The following is a 23,966-nucleotide window of genomic DNA, read 5'->3' as shown; positions in this document are numbered from 1 at the left end:
CCAGGCGCTATGGCTTACATCTGTAAGCCCAGCACTTTGGGAGGCCGAGCAGGCAGATCACCTGAGGTCAGAAGTTCAAGACCAGCCTGGCCAACATGGTGAAAACCCATCTCTACTAAACTAAAAATACAAAAATTAGGCGGGCGTGCTGGCGGACATCTGTAATCCCAGCTACTCCGGAGGCTGAGGCAGGAGAATCGTTTGAACCTGGGAGGCGGAGGTTGCAGTAAGCCAATATTGCGTCATTGCACTCCAGCGTGGATGACAGAGTGAGACTCCGACTCAAAAAACAAAAGTAAATTAATTTTAAAAGGGAGGGCAAGTTACAGTATTTGGGCATCTTTAGGGTTACGTGTGTATTTATAGGATTTTTCCCTCGATTAACTCAATGCTAAAATAATGTTGACTTAAATGAACTTGTTTGGTGGGACTTAATATGTAGTATAAGATGCATATTTAACAGGTTAGAAGCAGTCACACACTTTGATAAATAACAATACTGAGGCCAGACGCAGTGGCTCATGCCTGTAATCCCAGCACTTTGGGAGGCCGAGGCAGGCGGATTGCTTGAGCTCATGAGTTCCAGACCAGCCTGGGCAACATGGCAAAAACCTATCTCTATAAAAAACAAAAAAATTAGCCATGTGCAATGGTGTGCTCCTATAATCCCGGCTACTCGGGAAGCTGAGGCAAGAAGATCCCTTAAGCCTAGAAGTTCGAAGTTGCAGTGAGCTATGATTGCACCACCATACTCCAGCCTGGATGACAGAGTGAGACCCTGTCTCAAAAACAAACAAACAGAAAAGCAATTCTGAATCACTGTTGAATTTCTCAGGGCCACAGAAGGGAGCCAAATAATTCTGCTGATCATTGAGTGAGTTGTGGTACTTTGAACACTTTAGAGGTTTAAAGAACTGCTTTAGGCCAGGTGTGGTGGCTCACGGCTGTAATCCCAGCAATTTGGGAGGCCGAGGCGGGCAGATTACCTAAGGTTGGGAGTTTGAGACCAGCCTGACCAACATGGAGAAACCCCATCTCTACTAAAAATTCAAAATTAGCTGGGTGTGGTGGCACATGCCTGTAATCCTAGCCACTTGGGAGGCTGAGGCAGGAGAATCAATTGAACCCAGGAGGCGGAGGTTGCGGTGAGCCAAGAGCATACCATTGCACTCCAGCCTGGGCAACAAGAGCGAAACTCCATCTCAAAAAATAGACTACTTTATTAGTTTTTTGTTTTGCAGGCAATTCCTGAAATGAGGAAGCTTCCTAAAGTGAATTTCAGAATCTTTTTTTTATCTGTGTGTTTAGCTATGAAAGTATTATTCTAACAGGGACTGTATATCTGTTTTTCCTTCCTGCAGATTGACCCAGCATTCCAAATTTCATTAGCTAGTTATGGTCGGCCAGGTGTGGAAGGAGGTGCTCCACCTCTTCCTTTAAGCTTTCAATTCTTGGGCCCCTTTAAGGCTTAGCAGCCTCTTCAGCTTTCAGAGACCCTTTAGCTTCAGAAACCTGCTAATTTCTTGGATATGTGGAGTGTGAACCATAAATCTTCAAGTTATAGTGAGTCTCAGTAACAAGCATTGTAAGTGCTTTGATTTTCACTAAGGCTATATAGAAGCCTTTGCCAAAGGTTATTACATATCAGGATTTCTCATGGTCCATACTCAGGCTGGGGGAGGAGAAGGAAAGGCCTAAAGGGAATGGAATGCATTAATGTATCAAACTTGTCTTTCCGTATTACCTTAAAATCTGCCTTGGCAAGATTGGCAAACTAGCCCTAGATAGCAGAAGAACAGAAGATACAGTGGGGGACGGGCATGCTGGCTCACGCCTGTAATCCCAGCACTTTGGGAGGCCGAGGCGGGCAGATCACGAGGTCAGGAGATTGAGACCATCCTGGCCAACATGGTGAAACCCCATCTCTACTAAAAATACAAAAAAATTAGCTGGGCATAGTGGCGGGTGCCTGTAGTCCTAGCTACTTGGGGGGCTGAGGCAGGAGAATGGCGTGAACCTGGGAGGCGGAGCTTGCAGTGAGCTGAGATTGCGCCACTGCACTCCAGGCCGAGCGACAGAGCAAGACTCTGTCCCCCCCCCAAAAAAAGAAGAAGAAGATGATACAGTGAAGAGCAATGTGTTAGCTATAAGTAAAACTTCATTCTCCCTGCCCCGAATTTACTATCCTTTCTAAAGCTCTTCACTAGAAATGTACAGCAAGGCTTTGTGCACAGAGAAGTAGTTCTAAGAAGTTGTAAGGCCAAATGGATACATAGTGGATACATGGCCAAGGACACATGTGAAATTCTTTTCCCCAGAAAATTCAAAATAATATAGGGAGCAGGGAGATGCTTCCTGCTAGAGACCTGGGCGGGCTCTATGATGCCCAGCTTCCAAAGGATGTCACAGCACAAGTGTCCAAATGGAAACTGACTTAGGAAAGGTATGAGTTGAGAGTAGGTTCAAAGTCGGGGTTTACTTCTCACATTCAGGGAGAGAATGAGGATACAAGGGGAAGGGTTTTCTGTGCTAGGATTGCTTGAGAATGAGAAGTAACTATTCCATCATTACTTGTATTGTTCTTTGATACAGTTTACTCTGTGTGAATGATACAGCTCTCCCCTGGGGGAATAAAAGTCTGACCACTTCAACCTTTTCTTTGCCTCTATATAGTCATTTTCCCTGTGGATTCTTAACTTGGTTATAGTTGCTGTCTTATCCTTCACTTTGAAAGGATTTTCACTATGAATTGATTCCGAAGTGTTAGGCTGGCCAAAGCATAAAAATGAGTTAGATTGCAAAGTATTGGCCTGGGAGAGGTGATTCCTCCAACTCATCAGGAAGTCAGTAATTACATGCACACTTAAAACAAAACAAAACAAAAACCTGTGGCCAGGCATGGTGGCTCACGCCTATAATCCCCAGCACTTTGGGAGGCCAAGGTGGACAGATCATGAGGTGAGGAGATCGAGACCGTCCTGGCCAACAAGGTGAAACCCCATCTCTAGTAAAAATATAAAAATTAGCTGGGCGTGGTGCCTCTCGCCTGTAATCCCAGCACTTTGGGAGGCCAAGGCAGGCGGACTCACAAGGTCAGGAGATGGAGACCATCCTGGCTAACATGGTGAAACCCCATCTCTACTAAAAATAAAAAAAAAATTAATAGGGCATGGTGGCACACGCCTGTAGTCCCAGCTACTCGGGAGGCTAAGGCAGGAGAATCGCTTGAACCTGGGAGACTGAGGTTGCAGTAAGCCAAGATCACGTCATTGTACTCCAGCCTGGGCTACAAGAGCGAAACTTCGTCTCAAAAATAATAATAATAATAAAACCACAGCTTAGAATTGTATGTTTTTTTGTATATAATAGTGTAATAAGAGGGATATAATATGTGCTTGTTAAATATTGACTGGAGAGGCAGCTATGGAACCGTTCAATGTTTTTCAGACATTTTATGCCCACAATAGAGATTGCATCTCAATAAACATACACATATAATATAGATAACAGTCATGAAACAATAAGTATGCTTACTATTATTTTGTGGCATTTTAAATTCAACACTTTTAAAAGGCTGGTCACAGTGTGCAGATTGGAAAATATTTAATGGAATGATCACATGTCTAGGAACTAAGAGATTCAATACCAGATCCACTGACCCAGCTTTATATCACAAAACAAGTTATTTAATCTTTCTGAGCCTAGGTTTCCATACTGTAGAAAGAAAATAATACTTGTTCTATCTAGAATAAGATTGTTTTAAATTTCAAATTAAGGCCGGGCACAGTGGCTCATACCTGTAATCCCAGCACTTTGGGAGACCGAAGTGGGACGATCATTTGAGTCCAGGAGTTTGAGACCAGCCTGGGAAACATGGTGAGACACCATCTCTACATAAAGGAAAAAAAAATTAGCTGGGCATGGTGGCTCACGCCTGTAGTCCCACCTACTTGGAAGGCTGAGGTGGGAGGATCACTTGAGCTCAGGAGGTTGAGGCTTCAGAGAGCCATAATTCATGCCATTGGATATTGAAGCCTGGGTGACAAAGCAGAACCCTGTCTCAAAAAAAAACTTGTTTGTTTTTTGAGACAGAGTCTCGCACTGTCGCCCAAGCTAGAGTGCAGTGGTGCAATTTCAGCTCACTGCAACCTCCATCTCCTGGGTTCAAGTGATCCTCCTGCCTCAGCCTCCCAAGTAGCTTTGATTACAGGTGCCTGCCACCACGCCCAGCTAATTTTTTGTACTTTTAGTAGAGACAGAGTTTCACCATGTTGGCCAGGCTGATCTCGAACTCCTAACCTCGTGATTCGCCCACCCGGGCCTCCCAAAGTGCTGGAATTACAGGCTTGAGTCACTGTGCCTGCCAAAAATTTGTTTAAATCAAATAACGTATGTAAATGTGTTTCAAAGTATAAAGAGGCCGAGCACAGTGGCTCATGCCTGTAATCCCAGAACTTTGGGAGGCTGAAGTGGGCGGATCACTTGAGGTCAGGAGTTCAAGACCAGCCTGGCCAAAATGGTGAAACCCCATCGCTACTAAAAATACAAAAATTGCCCAGGCGTGGTGGTGCACAACTGTAGTCCCAGCTACTCGGGAAGCTGAGGCTCAAAAATTGCTTGAATCCAGGAGGCGGAGGTCCCACTGCACTCCAGCTAGGTGACAGAGCAAGACTCAGTCTCCAAAAAAAAAAAAGTATGAAGAAGTGTAAAGCAGTGGTTTGGTTCTGTTGTGACTTCTGTTTCATGGGAAAGTAATAATTCTTAATTGCCTTTTTTTTTTTTTTTTTAAAGAGAGGAGATCTTACTCTGTTGCCCCGGCTGGAGTACAGTGGATATTCACAGGTACAATTATGGCACACTGCAAGCTCAGGCTCCTGAGCTCCAGCAATTCTGTCATCTCAGCCTCCTAAGTAGCTGGGACTACATGTTTATGCCACCACACTTGGCTAATTTTTTAAAAGTTTTTAAAGAGTTGGAATTTTACTATGTTGCCCCGGCTAGTCTTGAATTCCCGGCTTCAAGGAGTCCTCCTACCTCAGCCTCCTGAGTAGCTGGGATTACAGACGTGAGCCACTGTGCCCCACGAGAGCCGACATGTAAATAATGTTTACTGTGTGTCAGGCACCTAAGCTCTGGAATATGTTAAACCCAAATTTAATCTTCAAAACAATCTTGGCCAGGTGCAGTGGCTCACGCCTGTAATCCCAGCACTTTGGGAGCTGAGGCAGGTGGATCACCTGAGGTCAGGAGTTCGAGACCAGCCTGGCCAACATGGTGAAACCCCATCTCTACTAAAAATACAAAAAATTAGCCGAGCATGGTGGCAGGAGCCTGTAACCCCAGCTACTTGGGAACTTGAGGCAGGAGAATCGCTTGAACCCAGGAGGAAGAGGTTGCAGTGAGCTGAGATTGTGCCACTACACTCCAGCCAGGGTAAGATAACGAGACTCTGCCTCAAAAAAGGCTGGGCATGGTGGCTCATGCCTATAATCCTAGCAGTTTGGGAGGCCAAGGCAGGTGGATCATTTGAGGCCAGGAGTTCAAGACCAGCCTGGCCAACATGGTGAAACCCTGTCTCTACTAAAAATACAAAAAATTAGCTGGATGCACTGGCACATACCTGCAATCCCAGCTACTCGGGAGGCTGAGGCAGGAGAATCACTTGAACCCGGGAAGCAGAGGTTGCGGTGAGCCGAGATCTCACCACTGTACTCCAGCGTGGGCAACAGAGCGAGACTTCATCTCAAAAAAAAAAAAAAAAATCTCGTGAAGGTAGGGTACATTTTATAAATGGTGGTAAACGATGTTCCCAAGGTCACACAGCTGGTAAATGCAAAGAGCTGGGATTCAAATTTAGGCAGTGTGCTTCTAGTTTTCTCTCACCTATAGTGCCTTTTCGTTAATCCCAGGTTTCTTGAGGTGATCTGAGCTTCAGTTGACATCTACCTGTGGATATTCCCCTTTTGAAGACTTTTCTAAGAATGACTTGTCCTTGCCACTGCATCTTTTTCCTGGGTTACTTCCTGGCTCTGTCAGTTTTATGTTTCTGTAATCCAAATTAGGAAGAGCTAATTTGTATGTTATCCTAAACTAGACAGTCTAGGAATGAGTTTGTTTTTTAAGTGACAGGGTTTTGTTAGTTGCACAGGGTAGACACAAACTCCTGGGCTCAAGTGATCTTCCCACTGCAGCTTCCCAAGTAGCTGGGATTACAGGTATATGTCAGTGTGCCCAGAAAGAATGAGAATTTATCCCCACAAAATGCTGTAATGCATTTGATGATCAAATACAAGTGACTTCACAAAAGTGTGCATATAATTTTAAGAAATTCTTGTTATACCATATTTACATATTATATATACTTAATACCCAGCATTTATATTATAAGCATTTTTTGTTTAGATATTCTTTAACAATATTAACATATTATTAGATGAATGCTAATGTTATTAGATGAATACCTCATAATTTATGTAACCATTTTCCTGCTTTTGGAATTATTTAGATTAGATTTAAAGAGACAGGGTTTTGTTGCACAGGGTGGACACAAACTCCTGGGCTCAAGTGATCTTCCCACTGCAGCCATAATCCATTTAGATTATTTCCAGTTTTTAAATCATTATGAACAGCACTGCAATGAAGAGAATTTCCTGTAAATCTTTTTTCACATCTTTGATTATTTCCCTAAATTAAGATTTTATTTATTTTTTTGAGACAGGGTCTCCCTCTGTTACCCAGACTGGAGTGCAGTGGTGCATTCATAACTCACTGCAACCTCAAGCTTCTGAGCCTAAGTGATCCTCCTGCCTTAGCCTCCCAGGCAGCTGGGATCACAGGCATGTGCCAACACACCCAGCTAATTTTTTATTTTTTGTAGAGATGGGGTCTCTGTGTTGTCCCGGCTGGTCTCAAATTGCTGGTCTCAAGTGATCCTCCCATCTCAGGCTCCCAAGTACTGGAATTACAAGTGTGAGCCAGCATGCCTGGCCCCTCGATACTTTGATCTTATGGGACCGCCATTGTATGTGCAGTCTAGTGTTGACTGAAATGGGGCATGCCTGTATACAAAACATTGTTATTAACTATAGTCACCATGTTGTACAATAGATCTCTTGAACTTGTTTCTCTTGCTTAGCAAAAATTTTGTTTCCTTCTTCCTGGTCACCCCTCTCCAGTCCATTATCTCTCTGATTCTGAGTTTGACTTTTTTAGATTCCACATATTAGTGAAATTATGCAGTATTTGTCTTTCTGTGTCAGACTTATTTCACTTAACATAATGTCCTCCATGTTCATTCATGTTACTTAAAATGGCAGGATTTCTTTCTAAGGCTGAATAGTCTTTCATTGTGTTTATATACATTTTCTTTCATCTGTTCATCCATTGATAGACACTTAGGTTGATTCCATATCTTGGCTGTTGTGAATAATGCTGCAGTGAACGTGGGAGTGCAGGTATCTTTTCAACATGCTGATTTCATTTCCTTGTATATATGCCCAGTAGTGGGATTGCTGGATCATATGGTAGTTCTGTTTCCAGTTTTATGAGAAACCTCCATACTGTTTTCCCTAATAGCTGTGCTAATTTACATTCTCACCAACAGTGTACAAAGGTTCCTTTTTTCCACATCCTCTCCAACAGTTTTTTTAATATATCTTTTTAATAGCCATTCTGACAGGTGTGAGTTGATATGGGGTATTTTTGTTTGTTTTTGGTTTTTCGTTTTTTGAGACAAGGTCTCACTCCCATCACCCAGGCTGGAGTACAGTGGCACGATCATGGCTCACTGCAGCGTCAACTTCCTGGACTCAGGTGATGCTCCCACCTCAGTTGCCCAAGTAGCTGGGACTACAGGTATGAGCCACCATGCCCAGCTAATTTCATTGTGGTTTTAACTTGCATTTCTCTGACAGTTACCAGTGTTGAGCATTTTTTCATGTACCTATTGGCCATTTATATGTCTTTGGAGCAGTGTCTTTTGAGTTCTACTCCCATTCTCCCATTTCTTTTTTTTTTTTTTTTGGAGACGGAGTCTCGCTCTGTCGCCCAGGCTGGAGTGCAGTGGCCGGATCTCAGCTCACTGCAAGCTCCGCCTCCCAGGTTTACGCCATTCTCCTGCCTCAGCCTCCCGAGTAGCTGGGACTACAGGTGCCCGCCACCTCGCCCAGCTAGTTTTTTTGTACTTTTTAGTAGAGACGGGGTTTCACCGTGTTCGCCAGGATGGTCTCGATCTCCTAACCTTGTGATCCGCCCGTCTCGGCCTCCCAAAGTGCTGGGATTACAGGCTTGAGCCACCGCGCCCAGCCTATTCCCATTTCTTAATTGGGTGGTTTTGTTGCTGTTGAGTCATTTGAGTTCTTTATGTATTTTGGATATTAACCCCTTATTGGATATATGGTTTGCAGATATTTTCTCTCTCCCTGTAGATTGTCTCCTAACTCTGTTTTTGTTTCTGTGGGTTTTTTTGAGACGGAATTTCACTCGTCATCCAGGTTGGAGTCCAATGGTGCGATCTCGGCTCACTGCAACCTCCACCTCCCATGTTCAAGCGATTCTCCTGCCGCAGCCTCCTGAGTAGTTGGTATTACAGGCACGTGCCACCATGACCACCTAATTTGTGTATTTTTAGTAAAGATGGGGTTTCTCTATGTTAGCCACGCTGGTCTCGAACTACTGACCTCAGGTGATCCGCCCACATCAGTCTCCCAAAGTGCTAGGATTACTGTCATGAGCCACTGCACCCATCCTCTTCAATATTTTATACTTATTAGTGTATGAGTCTTTCACCTCTTTAAATAAATTTATTCCCAAGCCTTTTTTTTTTTTTGGTAGCTATTGTAAATGAGATTGTTTTATTTATTTATTTATTATTTTTTTTTTGAGATGGAGTCTTGCTCATCGCCCAGGCTGGAGTGCAGTGGCGCGATCTCGGCTCACTGCAAGCTCTGCCTCCCGGGTTCACGCCATTCTCCTGTCTCAGCCTCCCGAGTAGATGAGACTACAGGTGCCCGCCACCACGCCCAGCTAATTTTCTGTATTTTTAGCAGAGACGGGGTTTCACTGTGTTAGGCAGGATGGTCTCGATCTCCTGACCTCGTGATCCGCCCACCTCAGCTTCCCAAAGTGCTGGGATTACAGGCGTGAGCCACCGCGCCCAGCCTGTTTTCTTTATTTCTTTTTTGGATAGTTTGTTCTTAGTATATAGAAACACTGCTGATTTTTATACATTGATTTCCTATGCTACTACTTAACTGAATTTGTTCATTAGTTCTAATAGTTTTTTGGAGTCTTTAGGGTTTTCTGTATGTAAGATCATGTCATCTGCAGACAGATAAAATTTTACTTCCTTTCTGATTTGGATGTCTTTTTATTTATTTTTCTTGCCTAATTGCTCTTTCTGGGACTTATAGTACTATGTTGAATAAAAGTGGCTTGAGTGGGCCGAGGCGGGTAGATCATGAGGTCAGGAGATGGAGACCTTCCTGGCCAGCATGGTGAAACCCTGTCTCTACTAAAAATACAAAAATTAGCTGGGCATGGTGGTGTGCACCTGTAGTCCCAGCTACTCAGGAGGCTGACGAAGGAGAATCGCTTGAACCCCGGGAGGCAGAGGTTGCAGTGAGCTGAGACTGCATCACTGCACTCCAGCCTGGGCGACAGAGCGAGACTTTAAAAAAAAGTGGCTAGAGTGGTCCTTGTCTTTTTCCTGATCTTAGAGGAAAAGCATTCAACTGTCCACAATTGAGTATGATGTTAACTGAAGACTTGTTGTATATGGCCTTTATGTATTGAGGTACATTCCTTTTATACCTAATTTGTTGAGTTTTTCTCATGAAAGTATGTTGGCCGGGCGCGGTGGCTCAAGCCTGTAATCCCAGCACTTTGGGAGGCGGAGACAGGCGGATCACGAGGTCAGGAGATCAAGACCATCCTGGCTAACACGGTGAAACCCCGTCTCTACTAAAAAATACAAAAAACTAGCCGGGCGCGGTGGCGGGCGCCTGTAGTCCCAACTACTCGGGAGGCTGAGTCAGGAGAATGGCATGAACCCGGGAGGCGGAGCTTGCAGTGAGCTGAGATCCGGCCGCTGGACTCCAGCCTGGGCGACAGAGCGAGACTCCGTCTCAAAGAAAAAAAAAAAGAAAGTATGTTGAATTTTGTCAGATGCTTTTTGCATCTATTGCGATGATCATATGGTTTTTGTCCTTCACTCTGCTTGTGTGGTTTATCACATTTACAGATTTGTGTATGTTGAACCACCCTTGTAGTTCTGGGATAAATCTCACTTGATCATGGTGAATGATCCTTTTAATGGGCTGTTGAATTTGGTTTCTTAGTATTTTGTTGAGGATTTTCAGGGATATTGACCTGTAATTTTCTTGTAGTGTCCTTGTCTCGCTTTGGTATCAGGGTAATGCTGACATCATAAAATCAATTTGGAAATGTATCTGGAAGTATTTCATCCTCTCTGATTTTTGGGAAGAGTTTGAGAAGGATTGGTACTGGTTTTACCTTAAGTGTTTAGCAGAATTATTCTGGTCTCTTGATGTTTTCATAGCCTTGCTGAGCATAGACCCAGGTACTTATGAGCAAAATTCTACTCAGTCTGACAACTCTGCTTACAATTATGAATGTGACTAATGCAGTGGTCACTCTACCTTTCTAAGGTAGTTCAGCTCAAGTTACAGTGATCCAGTCCCGATAGAGCTTTGAAACCTCAAGTCTATTACATAACGTAATGAAAAATCGGCTTGGTGAGGTGGTTCACAGTACTTTGGGAGGCTGAGGCAGGTGGGTCACTTGAGTTTAGTGTTTAAGATCAGGCTGGGCAACATGGCAAAACCCCACTTCTACCGAAAAAAAAAAAAAATACAAAAAATTAGCTAGGCATGATGGCATGCGCCTGTAGTCCCAGCTACTCAGGAGGCTGAGGTGCAAGGATTGCCTGAGCCCAAGAGGTGGAGGTTGCAGTGAACCAAGATCACACCACCAAATTCCAGTTTGGGTGACAGAAGGAGGCCCTGTCTTAAAAAAAAAAAAAAAAAAAGCGGGGGTTGGGGGAACACTCATTTTTACTTGATAGGAATTAAAACATTAAAACACAGAAGCCTGCAGCCATAAAAAGGAATGAATTCATGTCCTTTGCAGGGACATGAACGAAGCTGGAAACCATCATTCTCAGCAAACTAACACAGGAACAGAAAACCAAACACCACATGTTCTCACTCCTAAGTGGGAATTGAACAATGAGAACACATGGACCTAGGGGAACATCTATACCGGGGCCCTGTTGGGGGTAAGGGGTAAGGCAAGGGAGAGCATTCGGACAAATACCTAATACATTTGGGGCTTAAAACCTAGATGACAGGTTGATAGATGCAGCAAACCACCATGGCACATGTATACCTATGTAACAAACCTGCGCATTCTGCACATGTATCCCAGAACTTAAAATTTTTAACAAAAACACAGAGGCCAAATAATACTTTTCAATACAGTGCAGAAGTAATGCCCAGGCTTAAAAAAAAAAAAAAAAAAAGTCCAGGCCGGGTGCGGTTTCTCAAGCCTGTAATCCCAGCACTTTGGGAGGCCGAGACGGGTGGATCACGAGGTCAGGAGGTTGAGACCATCCTGGCTAACACGGTGAAACCCCGTCTCTACTAAAAAATATGAAAAACTAGCCAGGCGACGTGGCGGGCGCCTGTAGTCCCAGCTACTCGGGAGGCTGAGGCAGGAGAATGGCGTAAACCCAGGAGGCAGAGCTTGCAGTGAGCTGAGATCTGGCCACTGCACTCCAGCCTGGGCGACAGAGCGAGACTCCGTCTCAAAAAAAAAAAAAAAAAAAAAAAGTCCAGCCTGGGCAACATGATGAAACCCTGTTACTACTAAAAATACAAAAAATTAGCCAGGCATGGTAGCTCATGCCTGCATTCCCAGCTACTCGGGAGGCTGAAGTCGGAAGGTCACCTGAACCCAGGAAGTCAGAGCTACAGTGAGCCAAGATTGTGTCACCACACTCCAGCCTGGGCCACCTAAGTGAGACCCTGTCTCAAAAAAACTAAAAAAAAAAAAAAAAAAAAAAGTGGGGATGGGAGATTAACAACAGAAAAAAAAGCACCAGGCATTTTTATCTCCTCTTTCACTCCCCTAGTAACGTTACCTATACACACACACATATACACACAGTTGTTAACACTTGTATTATGCATGTACCACAAATTTCCGGAGCCTGAAATTAAAGTATGTGCTATCCTTCAGGAATGTGAGCCAGTAAAAGTTATTAAACATTTATTGTATGAATAATCTTGCTCCTGACTCTGTAACATGGAAGGATGATTAGGAGACAGGCTATGGTCTTAGGAAGGTCACACTCAAATTGAAAAGTTAGAATATCCAGGGAGAATACTTCCCTGGTACCTGAATTCAAGAGAAAACTCTGGATCAGAGATGAGTTAAGTAATAATAAGTAGATCCTGGAAAGAGCGTCCTTGCCAAAGAGAGCAGTGGTATAGATAGTACCTTTGGGGGAATTAGGGTGTGGACAGGAAACAGGATAGGAAGAGGACCTGTTGTGACAGGTCCTAAGGGTGTGTTTAGAAGTAGGTTTCCAAATGCCTTGAGCCACATGTGTTCAGCAGCATGAAGACGGTTTGTAGCAGATACATTTCTAGATTTTCAACAGAGTAAGTCCTAGAGTAAATAGCCATCTCTCTTCCTTGCTCTTTCCTCTAGCCTAGAGTTGTGGGGTCACAATTGCAAGTGACTTTACCGTCCCCTATTGAGTTAACAATAGAGAAGAAAAAGGCCTTTGAGCAATGGCTAAACATTATTCAGGTTAGGCAGATAGCGAAATGTACTAGTTGGGGGATTCTTAGTTATTTGGGCTAACAAAATTACCTGTTGAATGGATTGTTTCGTAACAGACCATAAAAATGACTGATTTGGGCCGGGCGCGGTGGCTCACGCCTGTAATCCCAGCACTTTGGGAGGCCGAGGCGGGCGGATCACAAGGTCAGGAGATCGAGACCACGGTGAAACCCCGTCTCTACTAAAAAAATACAAAAAATTAGCCGGGCGCGGTTGTGGGCGCCTGTAGTCCCAGCTACTCGGGAGGCTGAGGCAGGAGAATGGCGTGAACCCGGGAGGCGGAGCTTGCAGTGAGCCGAGATTGCGCCACTGCACTCCAGCCTGGGCGACAGAGCGAGACTCCGTCTCAAAAAAAAAAAAAAAATGACTGATTTTGCAGAGTCTGATTTGATAAACTTGTAATTTTTGAGGTCTTTGGTGCCACTTATTTTTCCCAGAGCAGCATTTTGGTGTCTCCCTTAGGTTTAAACTACATTTCTTGGAACCCAGGAGTAATGGAATAGGGAGCAGTATAGGATAAAACTTTCCCCTTGATTATCAAAAAGAGTCTTTTGGCTGGCACGGTGGCTCATACCTGTAATCTCAGCACTTTGGGAGGCCACTTGAGGCTGGAAAATTGCTTCAGCAGGAGTTCAACAGCAGCCTGGGCAACAAAGTGAGACCCCATCTCTACAAAAATTTTTTAAAAATTAACAAGATAGGCCGGGCGTGGTGGCTCATGCCTGTAATCCCAGCACTTTGGGAGGCCGAGGCAGGTGGATCACGAGGCCAGGAGATCGAGACCATCCTGACTAACATGGTGAAACCCCGTCTCTACTAAAACATGCAAAAAAAATTAGCCGGGCGTGGTGGCAGGCGCCTGTAGTCCCAGCTTCTCAGGAGGCTGAGGCGGGAGAATGGTGTGAACCCGGGAACGGAGCTTGCAGTGAGCTGAGATGGTGCCACTGCACTCCAGCCTGGGCGACAGAGTGAGACTCCGTCTCAAAAAAAAAAAAAAAAAAAATTAACAAGGTGTTGGCACACCCCTGGTCCCAGCTACACAGGAGGCTGAAGCAGGAGGATTGCTTGAGCCCGGGAGGTTGAGGCTACAGTGAACTGTGTTTGTGCCACTGCACTCCAGCCTGAGTGACAGAGTGAGACCCTGTGTCAAACAAAAAGGAGTAGTCTTTTTAGGTAAGCCTTTGGCTCATGGATGAGAAGAATCAGATATTGGCAATGACTTTTTTCTTTTTTTTGTTTTTTCAAGATGAAGTCTTGCTCTGTTACGCAGGCTGGAGTGCAGTGGCGTGATCTTAGCTCACTGCAAGCTCTGCTTCCGGGGTTCACACCATTCTCCCGCCTCAGCCTCCTGAGTAGCTGGGACTATAGGCGCCTGCCACAACGCCCAGCTAATTTTTGTTTTTGCATTTTTAGTAGAGATGGGGTTTCACCATGTTAGCCAGGATGGTCTCAATCTCCTGACCTCGTGATCCGCCTGCCTCGGCCTCCCAAAGTGCTGGGATTACAGGTGTGAGCCACTGTGCCTGGCCTTTTTTTTTTTTTTTTTTTTTTTTTTTGAGACAAAGTCTTGCTTTGTTGCCCAGGCTGGAGTGCAGTGGCATGGTCTCAGCTTACTGCAACCTCTGCCTCATGGGTTCAAGCAATTCTTGTGCCTAAACCTCCCAAGTAGCTGAGATTACAGGTGTGCACCATCATGCCTGGCTTTTTGTTTTGTTCATTTGTTTTTTTGGTTTTTTTGGAGATGGAGTCTCGCTCTGTCACCCAGGCTGGAGTGTAGTGGCTCCATCTCGGCTCACTGCAACCTCCACCTCCTGGGTTCAAGTGATTCTCCTGCCTCAGCCTCCTAAGAAGCTGGGACTATAGTCACGAGCCACCACGCCCGGCTAATTTTTGTATTTTTAGTAGAGCCAGGGCTTCACCATGTTGGCCAGGCTGGTCACAAACTCCTGACCTCAAGTGATCCATCTGCCTCGGCCTCCTGAAGTGCTGGGATTCCAGGCGTGAGCCACCACGCACGACCTCCAATTTTACTTTTTAATTCAAGTGTGTAAACTTCATTTTTGAGCCACAGCATGAATCAGAAGGTGGGTGGCTACCCTGGGTTTTTAGGGGCTAGGGGAGCAGTTGTTTTTTGTTTATTTGTTTTTGTTTTTTTTGAAGGCAGTGAAAAGGAAAGCAGAAGAGAACTAATGAAGTACTGAAAGACACTAGATTGTGGGTGGTGAGGCTATGCTGGGAAGTGAACTTTCTAGAAATCACTTTATCCTTCATCCCCCAAGGAAAAAATGACTTTGCCAGTACTTTATCTTCTCCTCCTCCTTTTCCCATCAGAAAACATGAAGCTGGGCGGTGTGGCTCACGCCTATAATCCCAGCACTTTGGGAGGCCAAGGCGGGTGGATCACTTGAGGTCGGGAGTTGGAGACCAGCCTGGCCAACATGGTGAAACCCTGGCTCTACTAAAAATACAAAAATTAGTCGGGCGTGGTGGCGCACATCTGTAATCCTAGCTACTCAGGAGGCTGAGGCAGGAGAATTGCTTGAACCCAGGAGGCGGAGGCTGCAGTGAGCTGCGATTGTGCCACTGTGCTCCAGCTGGGGCAACAGAACAAGACTCCGTCCCAAAAAAGAAAAAAAAAAAATATGGCTGAGGTTTTTTGTTTGTTTGTTTGTTTTATTTATTTTGAGATGGAGTCTCGCCTTGTGGCCTGGCTGGAGTTCAGTGGTGCCATCTCAGCTCACTAGAACCTCCACCTCCCAGGTTCAAGCAATTCTCCTGCCTCAGCCTCCTGAGTAGCTAGGATTACAGATGTACGCCACCACACCCGACTAATTTTTGTATTTTTAGTAGAGACGGGATTTTGCCGTGTCGACCAGGCTGGTCGCGAATTCCTGAAGCTGAGGTTTTCTTACTGGCACAAACCTACCCTGAAGGCAGAAGTGGTCCTTTTTCAGATGCTACCCAGGAAAGCAGAGTGTAACATCAGAACTCTAATAAAACCTCCAGTAGCTTCTGGTGGGGGGCAGGGAGCAGAGATGAAAGCACTTTTGAATTTTCCCAGTAGGGAAAAAGGTTTGTTCTTTAATTAGAGGTAGTCTGGGAAATGCTAGCACTTGTGCAGGTGCCCCAGGAGAGTTGGAAAAGCTTAGTTCTGTGCTCACTGTGATACTGTAGTCCCCCTGCCTTGGGTAGCCAACGTAGCATACCAGCTGGTGTTAGGAAAACTAGCTGAGAGCTCACAGAGAGGCTCTGCCAAAGTGATCGATCGTTCTCTGTAACGTCTGTAGCTCATTTGGCCTGCTCCAGGTTACTACTTGATTCTCTTCAGCAGTTAAGAGTTGAATTCTGAAACACTTTCAGAGAGTAGTGCTAGTGTTGATTTCTGGATCTAATTCTGGAAATACCAGCTGTAAAATTATATCGGAATTTGCATTTAAGAAAAAGTCAGACACCAATCAATTCTGTCCAGGAAAAAATTAAAAAAGAAAAGAAAAATAGAAAAAGCCAGATGGTAATCAAAAGGTATGGGTAGTTTGAAGATTTTAAATAAAAGGCCTTCACTCAGCTGCCAGGCCTCTGGAGGATTCCTTTATTCTGACATCTCTGCTTTCTAGAATATGTTGTGGGGATAGGTTGTTTCATTCCTGTTTCATCACAACCCTCATGACCTTGCCACAGTCTGAGCTCATTCTGTACCTTTTCTACCCTCTCAGGATCTGATTCTTGACATCGGTGAACTGGTCAAGGGGCTTGTGGACTTTCTTAGTACTGGAGGAAGTCTTCTGGACAGGATGACAAATGGATCCCAGAATTCTTTTTTTTTTTTTTTTTTTGAGACGGAGGCTCACTCTGTCACCCAGGCTAATTTTTGCTCCCTGCCCCCCACCAGAAGCTACTAGAGGTTTTATTAGAGTTCTGATGTCACACTCTCTGCTTTCCTGGGTGGCATCTGAAAAAGAACCACCTCTGCCTTCAGGGTAGGTTTGTGCCAGTAAGAAAACCTCAGCTTCAGGAATTCGCAACCAGCCTGGTCAACATGGCAAAACCCCATCTCTACTAAAAGCACAAAAATTAGCCAAGTGGAGTGGCGTGATCTCGGCTCACTGCAACCTCTGCCTTCTGTGCTCAGGTGATTCTCCTGCCTCAGTCTCTCGAGTAGCTGGGATTACAGGCACATGCCACCATGCGTGGCTAATTTTGTATTTTTGGTAGAGACAGGGTTTCGCCATGTTGGCCAGGCTGGTCTCAAACTTCTGACGTAATGTGATCCTGCCACCTTGGCCTCCCAAAGTACTTGGATTACAGGCATGAGCCACTGTGGCCGGATCCCAGAATTTTTTTTTTTTTTTTTTTTTTTTTTTTTTGAGACCGAGTTTTGCTCTTATTGCCCAGGCTGGAGTGCAATGGTGTGATATAAGCTCATGGCAACCTCCACCTCCCAGGTTCAAGCAATTCTCCTGTCTCAGCCTGTCAAGTAGCTGGGATTACAGGCACCCACCACCATGCCCAGCTAATTTTTTGTATTTTTTTAGTAGAGACAGGGTTTCACCATGTTGGCCAGACTGGTCCTGAACTCCTGACCTCAGGTAATCCACCCGCCTTGGCCTCCCAAAGTGCTGGGCCTGCCGAAGTGCTGGGCATGAGCCACCGTACCTGCCGTGCATCCCAGAATTCTTAAAGCAAGGGTCACAAATTATGGGCTGTAATCTTAGCAGTTGGTTTGATGCCAGTGAGAGCTCTAGAGTATTCTAGACTTGCTGGAAGTTTCTTCTTGGGACTGTAACCATGGAGGACTCCAAGCTCTGTTTCTTACTGGTTCACTCCCTCCTGCCCAAACTAAAAGTTGACTTTCTGGAGTCTTTACTGAATTCACCTCTTATCTTTACTTCTTTGTTTGCTATCAGTAAATTCATTAATGCCTCTTTGCCATAGTTTAGCTGTTTTTTCTTTTGTTTTGAGACAGAGTCTCGCTCTGTCACCCAGGCTGGAGTGCAATGGTGTGATCTCAGCTCACTGCAGCCTCCGCCTCCCCAGTTCAAGCGATTCTCCTGCCTCAGCCTCCCGAGTAGCTGGGACTATAGGCACCCACCGCCACGCCCAGCTAATTTTTATATTTTTAGTAGAGACGGGGTTTCGTCATATTGGCCAGGCTGGTCTCGAACTCCTGACCTTGTGATCTGCCCATCTCGGCCTCCATAGTGCTGGGATTACAGACGTGAGCCACTGCACGTGGCCCTAGTTGGTTTAATTCTCTCTGTTCTTTCTATTGAAATCCAAAGGTGTGGTTTGAGGGGCAATATGTTACAGGTCACCTCTTAGGATCCACATCCCCTACTCACCTTTTGGTTGCAGGTATCAGGATTTAATAGATATATGAGATTGAAGTAATCATTCAAACACTGGCTTCTTCTGGATTCATAAAGTTCCCTGAAGGAGGAGAAAAAAAGACAAAGATTGGTTATTTCCAAAAAATACAGGAAAAAAAATGCTATCTGCAAGACCACTGAGTGAATGTGTTTTTGTATCCCCATCATCAGAATATCAGCTATGCAGATGTGAATGTTTCTTAAGGTTGAGGTTTTTGGTTTATCAGTGATTTTTTTCCCCTTATTTTAAAATTATTTATAGAAATAATATACATACCAAAGTATAAAGACAAAAAATTGCCCCAGATAGTAGTGGCTGTTCATGTTTTTTATGTTTTAGAGTATTTCTTTCCAGTCCTGTTTTAAAGCTGGTGAGGAGGGGAGGTTTTTTTTCTTTTTCTTTTTCTTTTTTGAGACATAGTCTGGCTCTGTCGCTGAAGCTGGAGTGCAGTGGCCGGATCTCAGCTCACTGCAAGCTCCGCCCCTCGGGTTTATGCCATTCTCCTGCCTCGGCCTCCGGAGTAGCTGGGACTACAGGTGCCTGCCACCTCGCCCAGCTAGTTATTCTTGTATTTTTTAGTAGAGACAGGGTTTCACCATGTTAGCCAGGATGGTCTCGATCTCCTGACCTCGTGATCCGCCCGTCTGGGCCTCCCGAAGTGCTGGGATTACAGGCTTGAGCCACTGCGCCTGGCCTTTTTTCTTTTTTAGACATAGTCTCGCACTGTTTCCCCGGCTGGAGTACAGTGGCACAATCTCAGCTCAGTGCAAACTGCGCCTCCCAGGTTCAAGCGATTCTCCTGCCTCAGCCTCCTGAGTAGCTAGGATTACAGGTGCCCACTACCATGCCCAGCTAATTTTTTGTATTTTCAGTAAAGACGGGGTTTCACTATGTTGGCCAGGCTGGTCTCGAACTCCTGACCTTGTTATCCGCCTGCCTTGGCCTCCCAAAGTGCTGGGATTACAGGCTTGAGCCACCATGCCCGGCCAGTGTTGTTATTTTATATATGTTGTAAAATACTAAATATATGGTTTTCCTCTTGCTCTTGTTCACTTAACATTGATATACACATAAAGGTGAAAATAAGACTAATGATACTCTACCTTCCTCAGTTATTCCTGTAGGTGTGTATCAGCTTCCAAAATCATAAAAGGTAATATTCCAGAGACTGCAGTGTATGATTGAGGCCAACTGCAGAGTCTAAGAAAGCACCGCCTTATTTAGTGTTCTGAGTTTTCCTGTTATTTTATAAAGCCTTCTATATGCTGTCTGACCATGGATTTAGTGGTCTTTTCATTTACCTATCTGTCTCTTAGAAGGCCAAGGTGGGACTTTTACTAGCTAGGGAGCATGATTGCACCCTCTCCTTTAAAACAAACAAACAAACAAACAAATATATATATATATATCTCAATCAAATTGCCTCTTTTTTTTTTTTTGAGACAGAGTCTCGCTCTGTCGCCCAGGCTGGAGTGCAGTGGTCGGATCTCAACTCACTGCAAGCTCCGCCTCCCGGGTTTACGCCATTCTCCTGCCTCAGCCTCCCGAGTAGCTGGGACTACAGGCGCCCGCCACCTCGCCCGGCTAGTTTTTTGTATTTTTTAGTAGAGACGGGGTTTCACCGTGTTAGCCAGGATGGTCTCGATCTCCTGACCTCGTGATCCGCCCGTCTCGGCCTCCCAAAGTGCTGGGATTACAGGCTTGAGCCACCGCACCCAGCCCAAATTGCCTCTTAATCATAGACGTTGTGAACCTTAGAACCTACTGAATGTACTATTCAAAATGGAAACTGATATGGCCTGGCACTTTGGCTCACGCCTGTAATCCCAGCACTTTGGGAGGCCGAGGTGGGCGGATCACTTGAGGCCAGGAGTTCAAGACCAGCCTGGCCAACATGGTGAAATCCCGTCTCTATTAAAAATACAAAAGTTAGGGCCGGGCGTGGTGGCTTGCGCCTGTTATCCCAGCACTTTGGGAGGCCGAGGCGGGCGGATCGCGAGGTCACAAGATTGAGACCATCCTGGCTAACATGGTGAAACCCATCTCTACTAAAAATACAAAAAATTAGCCGGGCATGGTGGCACGCGCCTGTAGTCTGAGCTACTCGGGAGGCTGAGGCAGGAGAATGGCGTGAACCCGGGAGGCGGAGCTTGCAGTGAGCCAGATCGCATCACTGTACTCCAGCCTGGGCGAGAGAGCAAGACTCTGTGTCAAAAAAAAAAAAAAAATTAGCTGTGCATGGTGGTGCATACCTGTAATCCCTGCTACTTGGGAGGCTGAGGCAGGAGAATTGCTCGAACATGGGAGGTGGAAGTTGCAGTGAGCCAAGATGGCACCACTGCACTCCAGCCTGGGTGATAGGCTGTCTGAAAAAAAAGGAAACTGATAGAGCCTGGAGTTGAAGAGTGAGCACAGGCTTTGGGAAAAGTCAAATCTGGGTTTCAGTCCTGGGCTCTGCCATCATTAATAGATTAATGACATATATAGATTAAATGACAACTTCAGAAAATTACTAACAATCTGCCTTTTATATGGTCAACAGTTATTTATGGAGAGCCTAGTAAGTGTTAGTAGTTGCTGCTTTTCTAGATATAATAATGAACAAAATGAACCAAGGGTCTGTTCTTACAGAGTTTATATCCTGGTAGGGTGGAGAGAGATGGTCGTAAAACAGGTGGTAATGACGGTGGTAAAAACTGAGGGAAATAGAGGAGTTAGCAACAGGAAGGACCACGTGCCTGGGGTTAATTGTGTGGGAGGAATTGTTGAGTTCAGGGTCTCAGGATAGATTTTAAAAGAAAAAAATGAGGGAAATAAGGATACTGCTTTAGACATGGAGGTCAAAGAAGCCCTCCCCTTAGGAAGTGACATTCAAGCAGAAACCTGAATGAAGTGAGGGAGCTAGAAAGACAAGTAGACATCTGGGGCAAGAACATTCCAGGCAGAGGGAATGGTAAGGACAAAGTCCTGAAGGTAGTGTGTTTGGCTCGTTGAAGGAGCTGCAGGGAGACCATGGTGGCTGGAAGTAAGTCAGCAAGAGAGGGCAGGGTAGGTCAGAAGGTGAGGTCAGAGAACCAGTAGTAATAGATCATGGAGGGCCTTGGGTTCCATGTTAGCATTTTGTATTTTATTCTGAGATGGAAAGTCAGAGATATTTGAGCTGCTCTGACTTCCAGTTAAAAGAATTGACCAGGCGCAGTGGCTCACGTCTGTAATCCCAGCATTTTTGGAGGCCGAGGCAAGTGGATCACGAGGTCAACCATCCTGGCCAACAGGGTGAAACCCCGTCTGGGCCGGGCGCGGTGGCTCAAGCCTGTAATCCCAGCACTTTGGGAGGCCGAGGCGGGTGGATCACGAGGTCAGGAGATCGAGACCATCCTGGCTAACATGGTGAAACCCCGTCTCTACTAAAAATACAAAAAACTAGCCGGGCGTGGTGGCGGGCGCCTGTAGTCCCAGCTACTCGGAGGCTGAGGCAGGAGAATGGCGTGAACCCGGGAGGCGGAGCTTGCAGTGAGCCGAGATCGCGCCACTGCACTCCAGCCTGGGTGACACAGCGCGAGACTCCGTCTCAAAAAAAAAAAAAAAAGAAACCCCGTCTGTACTAAAAATACAAAAATTAGCCGGGCGTGGTGGCACACGCTTGTGGTCCCAGCTACTCAGGAGGCTGAGGCAGGAGAATGGCTTGAACCCGGGAGGCGGAGGTTGCAGTGAGCTGAGATTGCGCCATTGCACTCCAGGCTGGCAACAGAGCGAGACTCCTCAAAAAAAAAAAAAAAAAAAAAAAAGAATTAACGTTGCTGAATAGAGAATAGATTGGGTGATAAAGGGTAAGCTCCGTGGAACTGACCATTTAGAAGGCTGATAGTAATCCCAGCTAGAGATGATGAGATGACGGGTGAAGTTTGTTACCTATTTCCAAGAAGGCTTGGGAGACTCAATTAAGAAAACATCACCAAAGGCCCTCATACAGCCCATTTCACAGTTTTAGCTCCCAGTACTTGTTAAATCCCTTCCTTTCCTTGTAGTTTGCCTTCAGCTGTATTAGGACCTTAAGGGAGAAGTTATTATGTAAAGATCAGCATCCACAAGGGAAGGGATTGTGAGCAGTACTTCAGTTCCTTGATCCCCACAGAAGTCTTTTTTTTTTTTTTTTTTTTTTTGAGACAGAGTTTCACTCTTGTGTCCTGGGCTGGAGTACAATGGCGCAGCCTCTGCTCACTGCAACCTCTGCCTTCCGGGTTCAAGCAGTTCTCCTGCCTCAGCCTCCTGAGTAGCTGGGATTACAGGCATGCACCACCACACCCAGCTGATTTTGTATTTTTAGTAGAGACAGGGTTTCACCACGTTGGCCAGGCTGGTCTCAAACTCCTGACCTCAGGTAATCTGCCCACTTTGGCCTCCCAAAGTGCTGGGATTATAGGTGTGAGCCACCGCGCCTGGCCAAGACTTTTTTTTTCTTGCACTGAAGTTGGCTCACTGTGTACATTCCGTTTCCCACTCACCAGAGACCTTAAAAAGACTGAAGCTGTGCCAGAACTCTTGGACAGCTCTGTTCTCATTAAGGCATTCAATCTTCCGTTCTTTCTGCAGTTGCTATCTTAGACACAATTTGAGCAGCCTCTTTTATAAAGTATCTTTTCAGCTACCTGGTCTTGGAAGTTGGAGCCCTCTGATACTCATCATGACAAGGTAGTTTAATATACCTGAGAGAGCCCTCTAAAGAAAATAAAGAGGTTTCTGTCATCTTTTTTTAACTTTTGAGCTTTTCCCCCACTCCTTTTTTGCTGGGATCTAAAGCCATAATTTGCCACCTTGATTTCTGAAATATGGGAAAAGAAGTTCATGTACTTATTTAGGAAAATCGTATTTCTGTTACATAAGGAGCTTGCATTGTTGACAGGGCTTCTTTCGCTGCAGAAGGCCCCATCAGTGTCTGCTTGCTTGGGCTGTATATGTCTTGGTTGGCAAACATCACTAATGAAACTTATGCCGTCTTGACATGTCAGGATCGCCTGCACAAAGAGAGCTGCTGGCAGCCTGTCATCTCCTTGCTTTAGTCTGGGAGCAATGCATTTCTTTTGATGGGTGGGGGGCTAGTTCAGGAGGTCTAACTGCGTGACAGGCAAATAGGAAGGGTGAATCTCCAGAAATTTGCAAACAGAATTTGTTGAAACAGTGGTTAATTGTGCCTCCTAGGATGCTTTCCTCCTCCTTCCATTTAAAAGTGAGTTTGGCCGGGCGCGGTGGCTCATGACTGTAATCACAGCACTTTGGGAGGCTGAGGTGGGCGGACCACCTGAGGTCAGGAGTTTGAGACCAGCCTCACCAACATGGTGAAACCCCATCTCTACTAAAAATACAAAAAGTGGCTGGGCATGGTGGCATGTGCCTGTAATCCCAGCTACTGGAGAGGCTGAGCGACGAGAATCGCTTGAACCCAGGAGTCAAGGATTGCAGTGAGCTGAAATTGCGCCACTGCACTCCAGCCTAGGGGACAGCAAGACTCTGTCTCAAAAAATAAATAAATAAATAAATAAATAAATAAATAAATAAATAAAAGTAAGTTCACGGCCGGGTGCGGTGGCTCACGCCTGTAATCCCAGGACTTTGGGAGGCCGAGGTGGGTGGATCAGCTGAAGTCAGGAGTTCAAGACCAGCCTGGCCAACATGGTGAAACCCCATCTCTACTACAAATACAAAGAAATTATCTGGGTGTGGTGGCGGGCGCT

The 23,966-nt window shown here is 45.4% G+C and overlaps 1 protein-coding gene across 11 annotated transcripts in view; it reads left to right on the top strand.

Moving 5' to 3' along the window:
- Positions 1–23,966, top strand: part of FAM222B (family with sequence similarity 222 member B) — a 97,519-nt gene that overhangs the window by 58,224 nt on the left and 15,329 nt on the right. The gene's annotated exons all lie outside the window — the stretch shown is intronic.

Source organism: Macaca fascicularis, chromosome 16 (genome assembly GCF_037993035.2).
Source record: "Macaca fascicularis isolate 582-1 chromosome 16, T2T-MFA8v1.1".
In the NCBI taxonomy this organism is placed as follows: domain Eukaryota; kingdom Metazoa; phylum Chordata; class Mammalia; order Primates; family Cercopithecidae; genus Macaca; species Macaca fascicularis.
This window is presented reverse-complemented; position numbering and strand designations above follow the sequence as displayed.